This window comes from Pezoporus flaviventris, unplaced genomic scaffold, assembly GCF_033815535.1.
Source record: "Pezoporus flaviventris isolate CSIRO_AGI_PZ_B2104156 unplaced genomic scaffold, CSIRO_AGI_Pfla_v1 ptg000002l, whole genome shotgun sequence".
NCBI classification, from domain to species: domain Eukaryota; kingdom Metazoa; phylum Chordata; class Aves; order Psittaciformes; family Psittacidae; genus Pezoporus; species Pezoporus flaviventris.
In genome coordinates this window covers 5,160,896-5,175,382 of record NW_026892550.1, presented here as the reverse complement: position 1 = coordinate 5,175,382, position 14,487 = coordinate 5,160,896, and the positions used below count along the sequence as shown (strand labels likewise).

Below are 14,487 nucleotides of genomic sequence, written 5' to 3'. Positions count from 1 at the left end.
CCGGCATAAGGAGAAGCAAACATAACGTGCTGTGACAGAGCTGTGCGCTGAACCAAGCCCTATTTACTCCTATGGCAAGAATAAACATGAAGACTGAAGTATTTTCACTTCCTGTTCTCCACCCCACTTTAGTTTCTTCGTTGGGACATTTATTGTTTTTCCTGTATTTGAACTGCAAATAGAAAGAGGTAAAAATATGCTCACAGGAAAGTAAAGTGAAGCAAAGAAAAAGTGTCTCTTACATTTCTCCTTGCACAAGTCTGATTCTGATCTCAGAGTAAATTTGGAGAAATTCTCCTCAAGTGAATGGATTCATTCTGGGAAGTCAGAATTGAGTCCAGTCTTGTATGTTTTATTTTGGTGGGAAGCAGAAGCAGAGCTTTAGAGCATTACACCCATTTCTTTAATGAAAACCCTCTTTCTTACATGGTAATCATGGGCACTTCTCTGTTTTAATTGCTTTTAAAATGTAGAGTATCGGTGACCTGCAGCAGTAATTTTATATCCTAGCTCCATTTGGCCTTGATTGCAGCAGTAGCAGGTAAGAAGGGAGGGATGAATAGTTCTTCACTGTTTGGTAAAATAATTACTGCTCTGGCTCAACACATCAATTAATCCTTTCAGTGCTGCTGGAAAACCCTTGTGCCTGTGAGTCCTCCCCACATATGCAGTGGAAGGGTCCTTCCTATTCACCCTCAGGTGATCTTGTTTAGAGTCTGCCATCCACGCTGAGATAGTGAGTAAAGACATGAAGAGAAAAAGTAATTTGATAGGTGTGGAAAACAGAGAAAAAGACGTGTTTGGAGGCATGTCCTGAAAGGGGAGAACAGCGTGCTGCTTCACTTCGCTGTGGCTGAGAAAAGAGCAGGTAAAAGGACTCTTCATCAGGGATTGTAGCACTAGGACAAGGGGTAATTTGTTCATACTTAAGCAGGGGAAGTTCAGATTGGATACAAGGCAGAAGTTCTTTATTGTGAGGGTGGTGAGGCACTGGCACAGGTCGCCCAAAGAAGTGGTAAATGCCCCATCCCTGGCAGTGTTCAAGGCCGGGCTGGACAGAGCCTTGGGTGACATGGTTTATTGTGAGGTGTCCCTGCCTATGGAAGGAGGGCTGGAACTGGATAATCCTAAGGTCCTTTCCAACCCAAACCAGTCTGTGATTCTGTGATATCAAAGACCATCAAGTTTCCACCCTGGGCTCAGGCTTGGATCTCACACGGTTGCCATTGGGCTTGACATTCCCACAAAACTGCTTCCATTCCCTCACCCTGGGGCTCCTCAGTGGTGGGATGGGGGGTGAAGGGCCCACAAGGTGAGGAGACTCACAGTCCAGTGACTTGTATGGAAGAAATACAAAAGGAAAACCCCTAAATCCTCAGTCCCAGCCAGCTGATGGTAACATACATAGGGCTTGACACATGCAAGGGGCACCACTCAAAGGTGTTAGTCCCTAACAAATGGACTTTTATCATATGAACCTACTGCTTTCCTTGGCACTAATTTTTAACCCATTAATTTTTATGCTTAGCTCGCTGCTCTTCAGTTCTGAGGGTTAGTTATAGTACGTATATGAACTTATCCAGTGATAACTAGTAATAATTAGCTCAATTAAAGATAATTAACAATGACAATGCATAGGAACTAAAACATTGCGGTGGAATAAACAGCAGTGGTGCAACACCAAGCCCCAACATCTGCCTGAAGTGAGGGGAAAGTGTTGGAAATAATTTAGGGATTTTATTATGTCTGTTTGTGACCTTTTTGGAGAATACTTGCTCTGGAGAAGTTGGAACATATGAAAGTGCACAGAGAAAAGTGACATTTAAGTCATTCGGTTTTTGAAAACGGTCTGAAATTAATTTGAGAAGAAATTAGGGAAAAAAAAAGCTTGTAAAATGTGGGACTTTTGATCAGAAACAGAAACTTCAGCACAATCTGGCATCAGCCTCTTCCCTCCATGGCAATCTTGAAGTCATGTAACGGAGTTGCTTGGTCTGTTTATGCTCCATCTATAGTTTATGGAAACAGCAGTTTGTCCAGAGCACAGCCCAACCCTTCTCAGATGGGAGAGGTGACTCCAGCGGACAGTGTCCATGTGAGCACTTCCTTTTCGTGTCTGATAGTGAAGAATACTGTACCAGGAAGATAAAAGTTTTGCCACAAAAAGATGTGGCTCTGACACTAACTCTTGCTGGGGTACAGCAAGACCAGCTTGGCTGTAGACTCCCTGTGTGACTTGGGTGGCGAGGGTCTGAACCTATTAACCTCCTTTGTCTGTGGGTATGGTGGAGGAATCGAGTACCCCACTTCACAGAGATGCTGCAAGGGTCAGTTCTTTGCACTAGAGGTGCAGACAACAGCCATGAGCATGGGGCACCCTATAGACTGTGTATAACACCTTGACTAATGATTTGTAGCAAACAGACCATGGGCCACCCTTAGATGTATGCTCCTGAAACATTTGCTAGGTGATTTTAAAGAGAGAATGAAGTCAAAACAGCAGAGCATTCACAGCTGACTTTGTTTTCTGTTTTTTCTTAACATTGGAGGACCATCTTCTCCCACTAAATTTTCCAAGCCAATTACTTGCTGCAAACTCTTCCCTCGACTAATCCCGATACAAGGTAACTTTCATATTGCATTCGCAAGAGCGTCAGCCTTGTTCGGAGCCTGTCAGCACAAGGGATTTCTGTTTGTGAACAAAAGTCTTTACACATTCTGGCTCCGAACATGTGCGCTGTCCTGTCAAAGCCAAAAAGACTCTCTCCCCGTGCCAGTTTGTGTTTCCAAAGTTGCTCTGTGTCCTCTCGTCATCAGCCAAGCTGTGCTGAGCTACTGAACTACGTTTTTGGAATTACAAGGAGAGCTCGTCTAGAGGGGGAATGAGGACAAACTCCACAAGCTCTGGGCCAAATCCGTCCCAGGCAGTACGTGCCCATGTCCACAAGGAAGGTGCTGCTGTGTGCAGACGCAAAAGGATCTCTGTTACGTTGGGTTTAAGGCGCCGATGTGCTTCTCTGCTTCTGTCACACAGTTCTGGGTTTATTCTGGTGGAAATGAGAGCAGGAATTAGCTCAGCTCCTGCCCAGAAACCTTCCTTAACCCTCCGTGGGTGCTTCTGCCTGGGAATTCACAACAGGAGCCCGGCACTCTGGCACGTAATTTCTCAGGGGCACAGAGACGTGAAGTCGCCTGTGGGCAGGGACACAAGGGAGGTCCCACATGTTTGATGCATCGATGAGGTGAGAGCATCCACCACCTTCTGGATAAGGCTCACTGAGGCAGAGGAGCAGCAGACCTCACGCTGACACTGCCCACACAGTGCCCATTTTGGAGATAGGTTTGGTGATTTGCACGAGTGTTGAACTGATTAATGATTTTGTATTTCACATAAGATACATGTGTTGGTATAGAACACCCTGCTCGTAGGATGAGCACTGTATATCGTTATATTTTATGAAGGGATTACAGCAGTTTCCCAGCAGCAATGAATCTAAATTCTGCTATTCCTGCATGACCACTGCAGAAATCTCTCTCCTGATTATTGTTATAAGGGATATAGATGCCAGTTGTGTTTCATAAACCAGTGTTCTTAAAAATTCTGCCATCTAGGAGAGCTGAGCAAAATGGGAAGCTTTTAAGGTATGATACAGATGAGATTTAACTAGGAAAATACCAGGAACAGTTCTAAAAATATTTGGAACCAATAAGCCTTAACAAAACTGCTCATACATGAAAGGGCATTGAATGCCAGGACAGCATAACATGTATTTTTTTCACTAGCAATCTTTTATCAGATAATTAATAAAGAGGTGGACAGTGCTACTGCTGTTCTGTCCTCCACCTCACATATATGCCCACAATCTCTGCTGACATACAAGCATTAACCTCAGACTGAAATTACCGCAAACAGTTATGTGACGATAAATCAAATTAGTTTTACAGTGATTTGTTTTGCACATACAGAAAGGAGAATGGTCTCTGGAATCCCTCAAAACCTTTTTCTTTTCTCACGTGCACTGTTTTAGAATTTGCCATCGCAGTAAAGATATAGAAGTAATGAATCATCTCATTATTTTCCCTCTATTCTTCCTATTACCTTTGAGAAATGCTGGGCTTCACTGTAGAAATTGGTAGCATTTTAAAGTAAGCATAATTATGCAATTTAGAGTATTGCTTACACCAGAATTTTACGAGATATAAAGAGCTTCTAGATTTTCCCAGTGGAGATGACATTTCCCATCCAAAGAGTAATTCATCATTCCTACAGCCTAGAAAGGTACAGAGCAGGTCTTACATATTTCTAAATAGGAAACCCTAGAAGAAAAAAGGGATTTATATGTGTACCAGCAATTTACTTGGTGAAGAAGAAACACAGAAGATTTGCAGAAAGGTCACTTGTCTATGACTTGGATGAAGCGTACACTACCATCACAAGTGCCAATCTGACCATGCTACTCCAAAACTTGGAGAGCTTCGACAAATGGTAAAGTCCCTTGTTTTATTTGCTTCCCAGTCAAAATATTCTGAGGGAAATACTGAGCACACTGGTAGGAAAGCAGATAAATGGGAACACTAGCAAAGTTAAATAAACTTGCAGGAAATATTGTACCTGAGTGCTACGCTGTGAAATATGAGATAGTGTCAGATGAAGAGCCCTGTAATGTCTACTGACTGAAATCATCTTGGTCTCTTACTGAACCAGAGAAGGAATGTAGGAAAGTGGTTCAAGTCCCTGCTCCTCCACAAAGTATCTGGATGGCCTTGGGCAAATCCTTTCTCTGCTCTGTGCCATGGTTGTTCATCTATGAGTGGAATCAAAAATGCATGTGCACTCTCTCTGCACATGAAGGAATAACTACACTGTGGATCCTGGGGTGCTTAGATAAAGAATTGACTGATTAAAAGCTTATATCCAAAATCAGGAAGATATTTTTTTCAGGACAACATAAACCTGATTTTTGAGAATATTTAGTAAATTAGCTTATTTAGTTTTGGGCACTTCTAATTAAGTCAGAGAGTGAGTTCACAAGATCCATGTGAAATGGAAGTGATTAGAACCATTACCTACACAATGGGAAAGGGCTTTGCCAACCCGGTCTAGTGGAAGGTGTCCCTGCTCATGAGAGGGGGTTTGGAACTGGATGAGCTCTAAGGTCCTTTCCAACCCAAACTACTTTTTGATTCTATGAAATCTCCTTGTTGCTTGATGTGGAGCTGGTGTGAGACTGGTGGTTCTGCACCCTCATTGCCCATTCCTGCAGGGAGATGAGAGCGACTTCTCACCCATGCAAAGGAAAGGTATCTCAGCCTCCTCCTGTGAAGTTAGATAGTAAGTTTTAATCTAACTCTACAGGTTTCTGACCAAAAAAAAATTTTATAATAGCTCCATGCATTTTGCCAGGTTGTCCCTATTTCCTTCACAATGTGTCAGCGAAGAGTTAAGGAACTCTTCTAATAGCAGCTCAGAATTCTTCTTCTAAACAAACTGTTTCTTCGCTGAGCATGAAAAAAGGGAAAGAACAGGAAGAATGATACTGTAAGAATTGTGAAAATAATAACAGTCTGCTAGATTCTGTGAAGTGTAATGATGAGGTGTTAATCCACGAGCTGGAGGGAGTTTGCCCATCCTGTTACCAGGCTACTTATTTAATGGTGAGGATGCAAACAGCCAGGTTTTCCTGTTGGGATTCCTTAAGGAACCTCTGATTGCTGGACTGCCTTAGCTGATTCGGTGTACGTGTGCCCTACAATTAGCTGAACAGAGGGCATTCTTGGTGGGCAAGACCCCATAAGGTTGGCACTGATATCTCATATATGGCCATACTCCTCCTGCTGATATCTGTCCTTTGCTTCTAAAGGCACAGTTGTGAAGCTGTGCAGCTACAAAGGTCATTAGGCATCACGATGTCCAGTGTCCACTGGTGGAGTCAGTCCTGACCCAAGAGCTCTTGCTGTGGAAACAGCCCCAGAGACAAAATGGGATGTATAATGTTTCTGTAATTGCAGAGTTTTTTTTTCTCTTAATAAAAAGGAAGTGAGAAATAAGAGCTGGAAAAAAACTTAGAAATCCCCACAATGTGGCTGGTGATAAGCAGGGAGAGCAGAGGTAGAAAAGCCTTTCAGAAAACTGAGGAAGGGAATAAAAGTTCAGAGAATGAAAAAACACTGTGCTCAAGTGTGACGTGTCAACATTAGTGCCACTGCAACAAATTAGTTTTGTTATCTCTGAGACTTCAGGAAGAGGTTAGTGATGCCCACATGAATTATAATCATGTAGCTACATGCAAGTAGTTGTTTTTTGTTATATGCTCACCTGAATTTAATTTTCCCCTCTTCCGCAATCATCCAGCAGGCTGCTCTCTAGGGGCACCTTTACAAGTTGCCTTTGAATGTACAAGAATTTCAACAGAGGTTTCTTCTTCTTTTAAGCATATTAAAAAGCTATTCCATGATAAAACATAAGGTTTCCTATATTCCTCAGCCAGTGTGAGGTCTGCAGCCGTTCTGGAGTGATAGTGATCTCCAGGGACATTAGAAACACTGGTACTTTTCAGAATAACCTTTTTTCTTTTACCGGATTCTTCTTTGGAGACTAAGCTGTTAATTTGGGAGTGTATTCCCCATAAGTCACACATATAAAGGTGTCGGTCACTTTCTACCCGACACATAACAAGGGGTCCCGAGCTGAAGTGAGTGGAAATGAGAACCAGACTAGGCATATGGAGGAACTAATGCAATGAGATTCTATATTTTGGACTCTACAGCTAGTGCCTTAGACACTAATGGCTAACCCTCATTGGGTGCTTGGCATTCACTCATGCTTGGTGCAAGGAGGAGTTGGTTGATGACAAACTGAACATGAACCGGCTTCAGTGTGTGCTCGCAGCCCAGAAAGCCAACCATATCCTGGGCTGCATCAAAAGGAGAGTGACCAGCAGGTCGAATGAGGTGATCCTGCCCCTCTACTCTGCTCTCGTGAGACCTCACCTGGAGTATTGTGTGCAGTTCTGGTGTCCTCAACATAAAAAGGACATGGAACTGTTGGAACAAGTCCAGAGGAGGCCACAAGGATGATCAGGGGACTGGAGCACCTCCCGTGTGAAGAGAGACTGAGGAAGTTGGGGCTGTTCAGCCTGGAGAAGAGAAGGCTGCATGGAGACCTCAGAGCAGCCTTCCAGTATCTGAAGGGGGCCTATAGGGATGCTGGAGAGGGACTCTTCATTAGGGACTGTAGTGATAGGATAAGTGGTAACGGGTTCAAACTTAAACAGAGGAAGTTTAGATCGGATATAAGGAAGAAGTTCTTTACTGTAAGGGTGGTGAGGCACTGGAATGTGTTGCCCAAGGAAGTTGTGAATGCTCCATCCCTGGCAGTGTTCAAGACCAGGTTGAACAGAGCCTTGGGTGACATGGTTTAGTGTGAGGTGTTCCTGCCCATGGCAGGGGGATTGGAACTAGATGATCTTCAGGTCCTGTCCAACCCTAACTATTCTATGATTCTATGATTCTAAGATAAAACAATGAAAAAAGCTGCCATCACAGCAGTAGTGCTCAGACTTTGGAGAATTATTTTCAGTTACCTGAACCAGCCTAAAACGACCCTGGTAGGGCAGTGTGATAAAGCCCATTGCAATATTTTAGGTGTTTAAATTCTCTTTGAAACCTCTAATGTAGTCAGAAGTCTGTGATCTCATGTGTCATGACTATAGGCTGCTTTCAGATATATAATTTAACTCCCATTTTTCTCAGGAAAATGGAAATAGCAGACACTCCCTTTTAGCCAATAAAAAATCCATCTTGAAAAGCTGAATAAATAGTGATATCAATAGTCAGTGATAGCTAATCTTTTTCTGTAAATCCATAAATGCAGCTTATATCTCAAATCAGCTGCTACCCTGTGAGAATGGAAACAAGATAATGACAAATGGAAATCCAACATTCTCACATTCTTTTCTTAGCAGTTGCTTAGCAAACAAGCCCTTTAGCTATCAGGTGGTCAAGCAGATACCATTCTTGACACTGCAATGAAAAGTAACATCTCAGGCACTTCCATGACCCCAGTTTCGTAGAGCTGGCTGTTGACAGTTTTAATCTGAATCACACTCGCAATATTCTGGTGAGGAAGGAAAATAGGGTTGGTACATCCATTTTACAGCTGAAGAACAAAAACTCCAGGGGCTCAACTCCACAAAAGCCTTTGTGCTTCCCCAGTGTCCCTGGGGGAACCTTCGTCCAAAATTCAGACTCCTGCAGTTGTCTGCTGCCTGTCCTGGAAATGGCTTTGAATTCCTCCCTTAGCACGTAGAAAACCAGTTTTCACATATATCTAACCCCAGGGTGACTTCTGAATTACTTTTAATTAGATGTCTCTTGTTAGGTCTATTATTCTTTTACTAATTTGATTAGACTTCCTTGCATTTTCTGAGAAAATGGTTTTCACTTTGGGTTTGCAGAACCAGGAGCATTTGTAGGATATTTACATGAAAGACCCTGAAACCAGTTAGAAAAAGAGGATTTTCTGTTAGACCGAAATTTGGTCTCATTGAAAATTACATGTTACAAATCAAGCTGTTTATTTATAGGTGAAACAATCTTTCCAATATATTGCTTCAATTTAGCTGGAATACAAATCAATTATTTTTTTCTTATAGGATAATAATTGGAATTCTTTTAAAATGTCATTGGGCTTCTTTTATGAGCCATAAGAGTAACAATTTCACTTCATCATATATTGCAAATACTCAACGTTTCTGGAAATGGCTCAGTGACTTCTTTATTGACATTGTACAGCATTTCTGGAATCTATTAGTGTATTGTTGGGCTCTTTTCTCATTTTTGCTGTTGTATAGTGAAACTGAACTGAGAGCAAGATGTTCATTTAGGCTAGAAATGAAGCAAAGCAAGCTTGTCCAGATATATTAAGGACCATTTTTTTCTCATAGAGGAAGCAATAGCAGAATAACCGAGTGCTCTGCAGTACGTTTCCCTTATTCCTGGAACTAAACCTGGACTAGTGTGATTTGTGAGACTCCCAGTTTGTCCTGGATTCCAGAAATGAGTTGTATGACTTGAAAACTTACAAGAAAGCCTCAATGTAACTTTGGGAGGGTTTGCATGTATATTCTGGAATTTGTTACTTGACCCAAGCCTAAAATCTGAAGGCAGTTGGTGCTCTCCTCCTTGAGGGAGGTCAGTTAAACCTGAGCATAGCTCTGAAATTCCAGGGTTCAACCACTGAGTTTCCTAATAACTTCATTTTAGTTATTCTTTATCTCTTGCAGAACCACAGCAGATGAAGAAAGTAACATTTCATCATCCTAGCAGTTCAGTGAATACAATTCCTGCATTTATCAAGTACCAGATACCTGACACCAAGGCAAACAAACAGGCAAATATGAGTGTGTTGCTGTATCTTTCAGCTCCGTCCTTACACATCTCCCCAGGGGTAAAAAAAACTTATGAATGCTAAAGTGTTCTCAAAAGGTTTTCTTTTTAGCTAGATTAATAGCTCTTTAGAGGGCTCCTTCACCACAGGCTCCTTTGGACACCGATGTTTTGTTGAACTTGTACGCCCTTCCTCTGAAATGGAGGTTATTCGATAACCATTTACAACACTCAGTGCATTGATGTACAAGAGTGCAGAGCACCGGTTACAGATTTCTGGAAGTGTATCCTCAGCCAGATCACAAATAAACTTCTGAGTAAGTATCTATCAGCCTTTCTTTCCTATAAGCTTCACTTAAAAGTTATTTGAGATCCTGAAATGCTGCATTAAAGCTCGTGATTCTGGGCAGAGCCTCCCTCCGTTATGGTGTTGAGCTGTTTCACATGTAAGCCTCATTTTTCACACAGCCAATCTACCTTAGGGCAGGAATGACAGACATGGGCCGATGATGGATACCACAGATTTCTACATCAGTAGGTAATGTTGATGACACTCTATGATATCTCCTCTAGGCAGCAGTGTATCAGCTTGAAAGACAAAGTGTTTTCTATATTTATTTAAAGGTACAGCTTTAAAGTCTTTCTTCTTAACAGCTTTTTTTTTCTTACAAATGCCTCTCTCTTGAGTTTAATTTCCACCTTCCTCAGGTGAAATGAATTGCTTGTGGGGGTTGTTTTGTTGAAATCTATGTTTAAAAACTGTGCCCTGAAAAAGAGCAAGAGACTAGATACTTCTAACCCATACACTGCACTAACAAGTGTAAAACAAGAGCCAAGAGGATGAGGAAAAGTGGCACATGAGTGAGCATTAATACCTTTATTTTTTGTAAGCCTCCTTATTTTTATTATATGAGATCCTTATGGAAACTTTCAGCTTTGTTTTGTTATGCAGAAAGTGAAGCAGTAATCCTCAATGGCCTAAATCCTGGGAGCAATACTGAACCTGAAAACCCACTGAACTGAAAGGGAGAGTTTCTCCATGAATAAGGAAGCTGCTGATGTGGAGAGGGAGAGAATGATTTATTGTTTTTGTCCATGCCTGATAGAAAAAGGATGGGCTTAAATTGCAAAGACTCAGGTTAAGCTTCCTTTTCCTCTCTCTTAGTGAAGCCAGCCACCTAGCAAGGAGAAGGTGTTCCCATTGTTTGAGCATCAAGTATCACTGTCATTATCTATCTCATTGCAGCTATCTCCTTCCAGAGCAGTCAAGTGAGTATTGAGAAAACAGCTATCATGTTCAATTGCTCGTGAGAGGCACAGCTACAGGTTGGGCAGAGAAGAGATTCAGAGCAACCCTGTGGAGAAGGACTTGGGGGTGTTGGTCGATGACAAACTGAACATGAACTGGCTTCAGTGTGTGCTCGCAGCCCAGAAAGCCAACTGTATCCTGGGCTGCATCAAAAGGAGGGTGACCAGCAGGTCGAACGAGGTGATCCTGCCCCTCTACTCTGCTCTCGTGAGACCTCACCTGGAGTATTGTGTGCAGTTCTGGTGTCCTCAACATAAAAAGGACATGGAACTGTTGGAACAAGTCCAGAGGAGGCCACGAGGATGATCAGGGGACTGGAGCACCTCCCGTGTGAAGAGAGACTGAGGAAGTTGGGGCTGTTCAGCCTGGAGAAGAGAAGGCTGCGTGGAGACCTCAGAGCAACCTTCCAGTATCTGAAGGGGGCCTATAGGGATGCTGGAGAGGGACTCTTCATTAGGGACTGTAGTGATAGGACAAGTGGTAATGGGTTCAAACTTAAAGGGGAAATTTAGATCGGATATAAGGAGGAAATTCTTTCCTGTTCGGGTGGTGAGGCACTGGAATGGGTTGCCCAGGGAGGTTGTGAATGCTCCATCCCTGGCAGTGTTCAAGACCAGGTTGGACAAGGCCTTGGGTGATATGATTTAGCGTAAGGTGTCCCTGCCCATGGCAGGGGGGTTGGAACTTGATGATCTTCAGGTCCTTTCCAACCCTAATTATTCTGTGATTCTATGATTAGGCAGGGTATGAGAGAATACAGAGTTGAAAGAGTTTTTGCTGGTTTTGTCAATGCCTGAAGGAAGGCTGGTGAATTCACAGCTACAGACTTGCACCAAACTGCGCCGAGCTTGTTCTGCCACTTTCAAGAAATTCCTGGCTTTTTTCTCAGCCCGATTCTTCCAGTTTCACCTTGCTCTATTTCAAAATCTGACAGCTCTCTTTAGCTCCTTGCAGTTCCTCCTCCCTTTTTTCTCACTCACCTGTTGACTTCAGCTGCCTGAAACTTTTAACTCTTGAACTGGCTACTCAGCCGTATCTTGTTGGATCAGCCCTACCACGACTGTAAGTAAGTCACCTGCTGACTTTGACTGCATAGTGGTTTGCATCTCACGCCTTTAGCAGAAGTGCAAACACCACAGTATGGAATTCTCCTCAGATTAAAGGAAATAAATAAATAAAGTCTTTTTCAGGCTTCTTGGAGAGAACTTGAAAACTTAAGCTGAGCAGGCATTTGTAATTGGAAATGTTCTCAATCAAAATGATGCACTCTCAGATCACACTGTGTCCCTCAACCAAGACCTGGGAGCAGGGTCTTTGGATTGTGAAGCCACAGGAGACAGCAATGCACAGCTTACCCTGCTGCAGCTGAGCTGTAGTGCCTCAAGGACCATGGGAGCATGCAAACAGGTTTCTATTTTGGCAGTCATCGCATTGGCTTTTTGGGGCTGTTGATAGCTTTGGTGTAAAGAGAATGGCTCATCACACAGCAGTATCAGAGCTGAAGAAGAAAAAGCACTTCACAGAGGATTAAAATCTCATTTGAATGCTATTTTACTGGACAAAATTGCTCACAGACACAGGATGTTGGTAGACATCCTGGGCCAATCCCTTAAACGCTGCTGAGACCTTCCTCAAACCTTACTTTCAGGGGAAAGAAACCTTTCCAGACTTACCTGACAGTGAGCCAGTATAGTGAGGGTCACAAATGGAAACCAATAATGAATAAAATAATTATAAAAGCTTCTTTAAAAGATGCCAACTGCATTAAATAGTTAAATAAATGGCTGCAGTTTTATTATCTCTGCAGAAAAGACATTTTGTACGGTAGTAATGGCAAATGCAAGGGATTAATGAAGGTACTGAAGAAGCTTTGTTTAAAGAGGTGAAACAGGCAATTCTTACAGGAGTGCTGCTATATGGATTGTGAATAAAAGTCTGCTGTGAGAAGGAAGCACAAAATTGCATCCTGAAAATGAGTAGCACTCTGAAGGAGAAATTCATGGCAATGTAAACTGGAACTTTTCTTTAGAGAAACCCTTAAAATGAAACTGCTCCCTTCTCCTTCTTCCCAAGCTGCTGACACGCATAAAAATGTGTTTGACCAGCAGCTTATTTGGAATGTTTTCTCCTTCCCTAACAAAAATGTGTTATTTCTCTAAACAATATGCCACTTAATACCAACAGAAGGCTCCTCAGCAGATAGGACATAGTTGCAAGGCTTCAACCTGTGCCAGGGTTTGGATCTAGGAAGAAAACCTTGCTAGACTCAAGTATTTACTTATTTAGTGATTCTTTCCAAGGCCATATTTTTAAGTTGTAGGGGAAACCATCCTGAAGAGTAAACTGAGTGACTGGGAAGTTGAAGTACAGAAGCTTGCTGTGACCGAGTTAGTAATGCTCTCTTTAAACAGTGGTCCCACTGAAGAATTGAACTTAAGTGCCTCGGTACGGTAAAGCGTATGTGTTGTCTTTGGGAAGCATTTCCAGCTTAATAGGGACGAAGTTTCCTTTATGCCTGATGCAGCAGCACATTTCGTTTCACAAATTTCCTTTTCCACCCATTTAAGCAATTAACTTGGAATGAATGAGATGCCAGATGAATATTACTGCCTTAAGAGTCAATAGCTGCTTCTGAGGTGGCTCTGGAGAAAAGAGGGGTCTATATTAGCCATCTGTGTGTTTTGACGTCTTGCCAAAGCCACGCCACATCAGCAATTACCTCAGAAGCACTGTCCCCATGCCACTGCGTGCCCCATTTCAGCAGCAATTTGTGCCCTCTTATTTTCATTCTGCTCTGGCTCATGGAAGAGAAACAGTGACCTTTTGGAGTAAGGGAGAAGAATAGAAGCTTTGCACGCCCTGTGCAGCCCATGGATGGGGGCTCCCAGGAGACACACAGGGGCACTTGCAACCTGGGCATGGGCAGATAGCATAAGTGATGATAGTGTTAATTATTCCCAGTGCTACCATAAAGCTTACAAGTCCCAATGGCATCTTCTTAACTGGTAAAACTGTCCCATGTGTAGTCAGCAGCCACCTTGCTGCTTCCCACAGCTGACGTGAAAAGAGATGGCAAGCCCACTGTAGGTAGACAGAAACCTGATGTCCCCTAGGATAGCACAGATACACTTCCAGGTGCCTGTTTCAGCTCCCTGTCCTCATGTAGATCAACTTCTGATTCAGTGAATTTCCCCTGCTCTTCAAAAGAAGAAAGCTGAAAGATGGCACCCCTCTATGGTGCCTTGTAACAATGGTCAGGGGCAGAACTGAATAAGCAATGATGTTTTGAAGCTAGCAGCTCACTAAGCATGTCCAAAACACACTGAAGAAAATTGTTGGCCCTGATGAAGCAGTTCTTAGGCAAATATCTGGGAATTAATCTGGATCCTTCATTAAAAGTATTGTTAAATATATTCCATTTGTAGGATATTTGCTTCTGGGGATGCCTGACCTGGAAAGATAGGATCAGGTTAAACATGAGGCACTTGGAACAAGGGGCTTCACTCCAAGGCACCATCCCTACTCAGGCAATAAGGGACAGATTGGAAGGAGAAGCTTGCTTGCCAGCTGAATATTTACCAGCTGAATAGTTTAGGCCATGAGATGCTTGATAAAACAATGAATCTGCCCCTGCAATCTGTCAAGGTTATTTTCAGCACAGGTCAGCACTTTAAGGCTGAGTTTCCAAATGTGGGTTCTGACACTGTTCTTGCAAGACATTTGCTTGCCCACCTCAGGAAGCAGGTACTTATCGCTGTGGTTATGTGGTCTGCATGAGCAGAGCCTCATAT

The 14,487-nt window shown here is 42.8% G+C and overlaps 1 long non-coding RNA gene across 1 annotated transcript in view; it reads left to right on the top strand.

The window, feature by feature from the left end:
* The window catches only part of LOC133275052 (uncharacterized), a 42,174-nt gene extending 27,950 nt beyond the window's left edge, over window positions 1-14,224 (top strand). The window contains exons 3-4 of the long non-coding RNA XR_009745380.1: window positions 9,285-9,704; window positions 14,122-14,224. This is a non-coding gene — a long non-coding RNA (uncharacterized LOC133275052). The remainder of the gene's footprint in view (window positions 1-9,284; window positions 9,705-14,121) is intronic.
* Window positions 14,225-14,487: the final 263 nt, after the last annotated feature.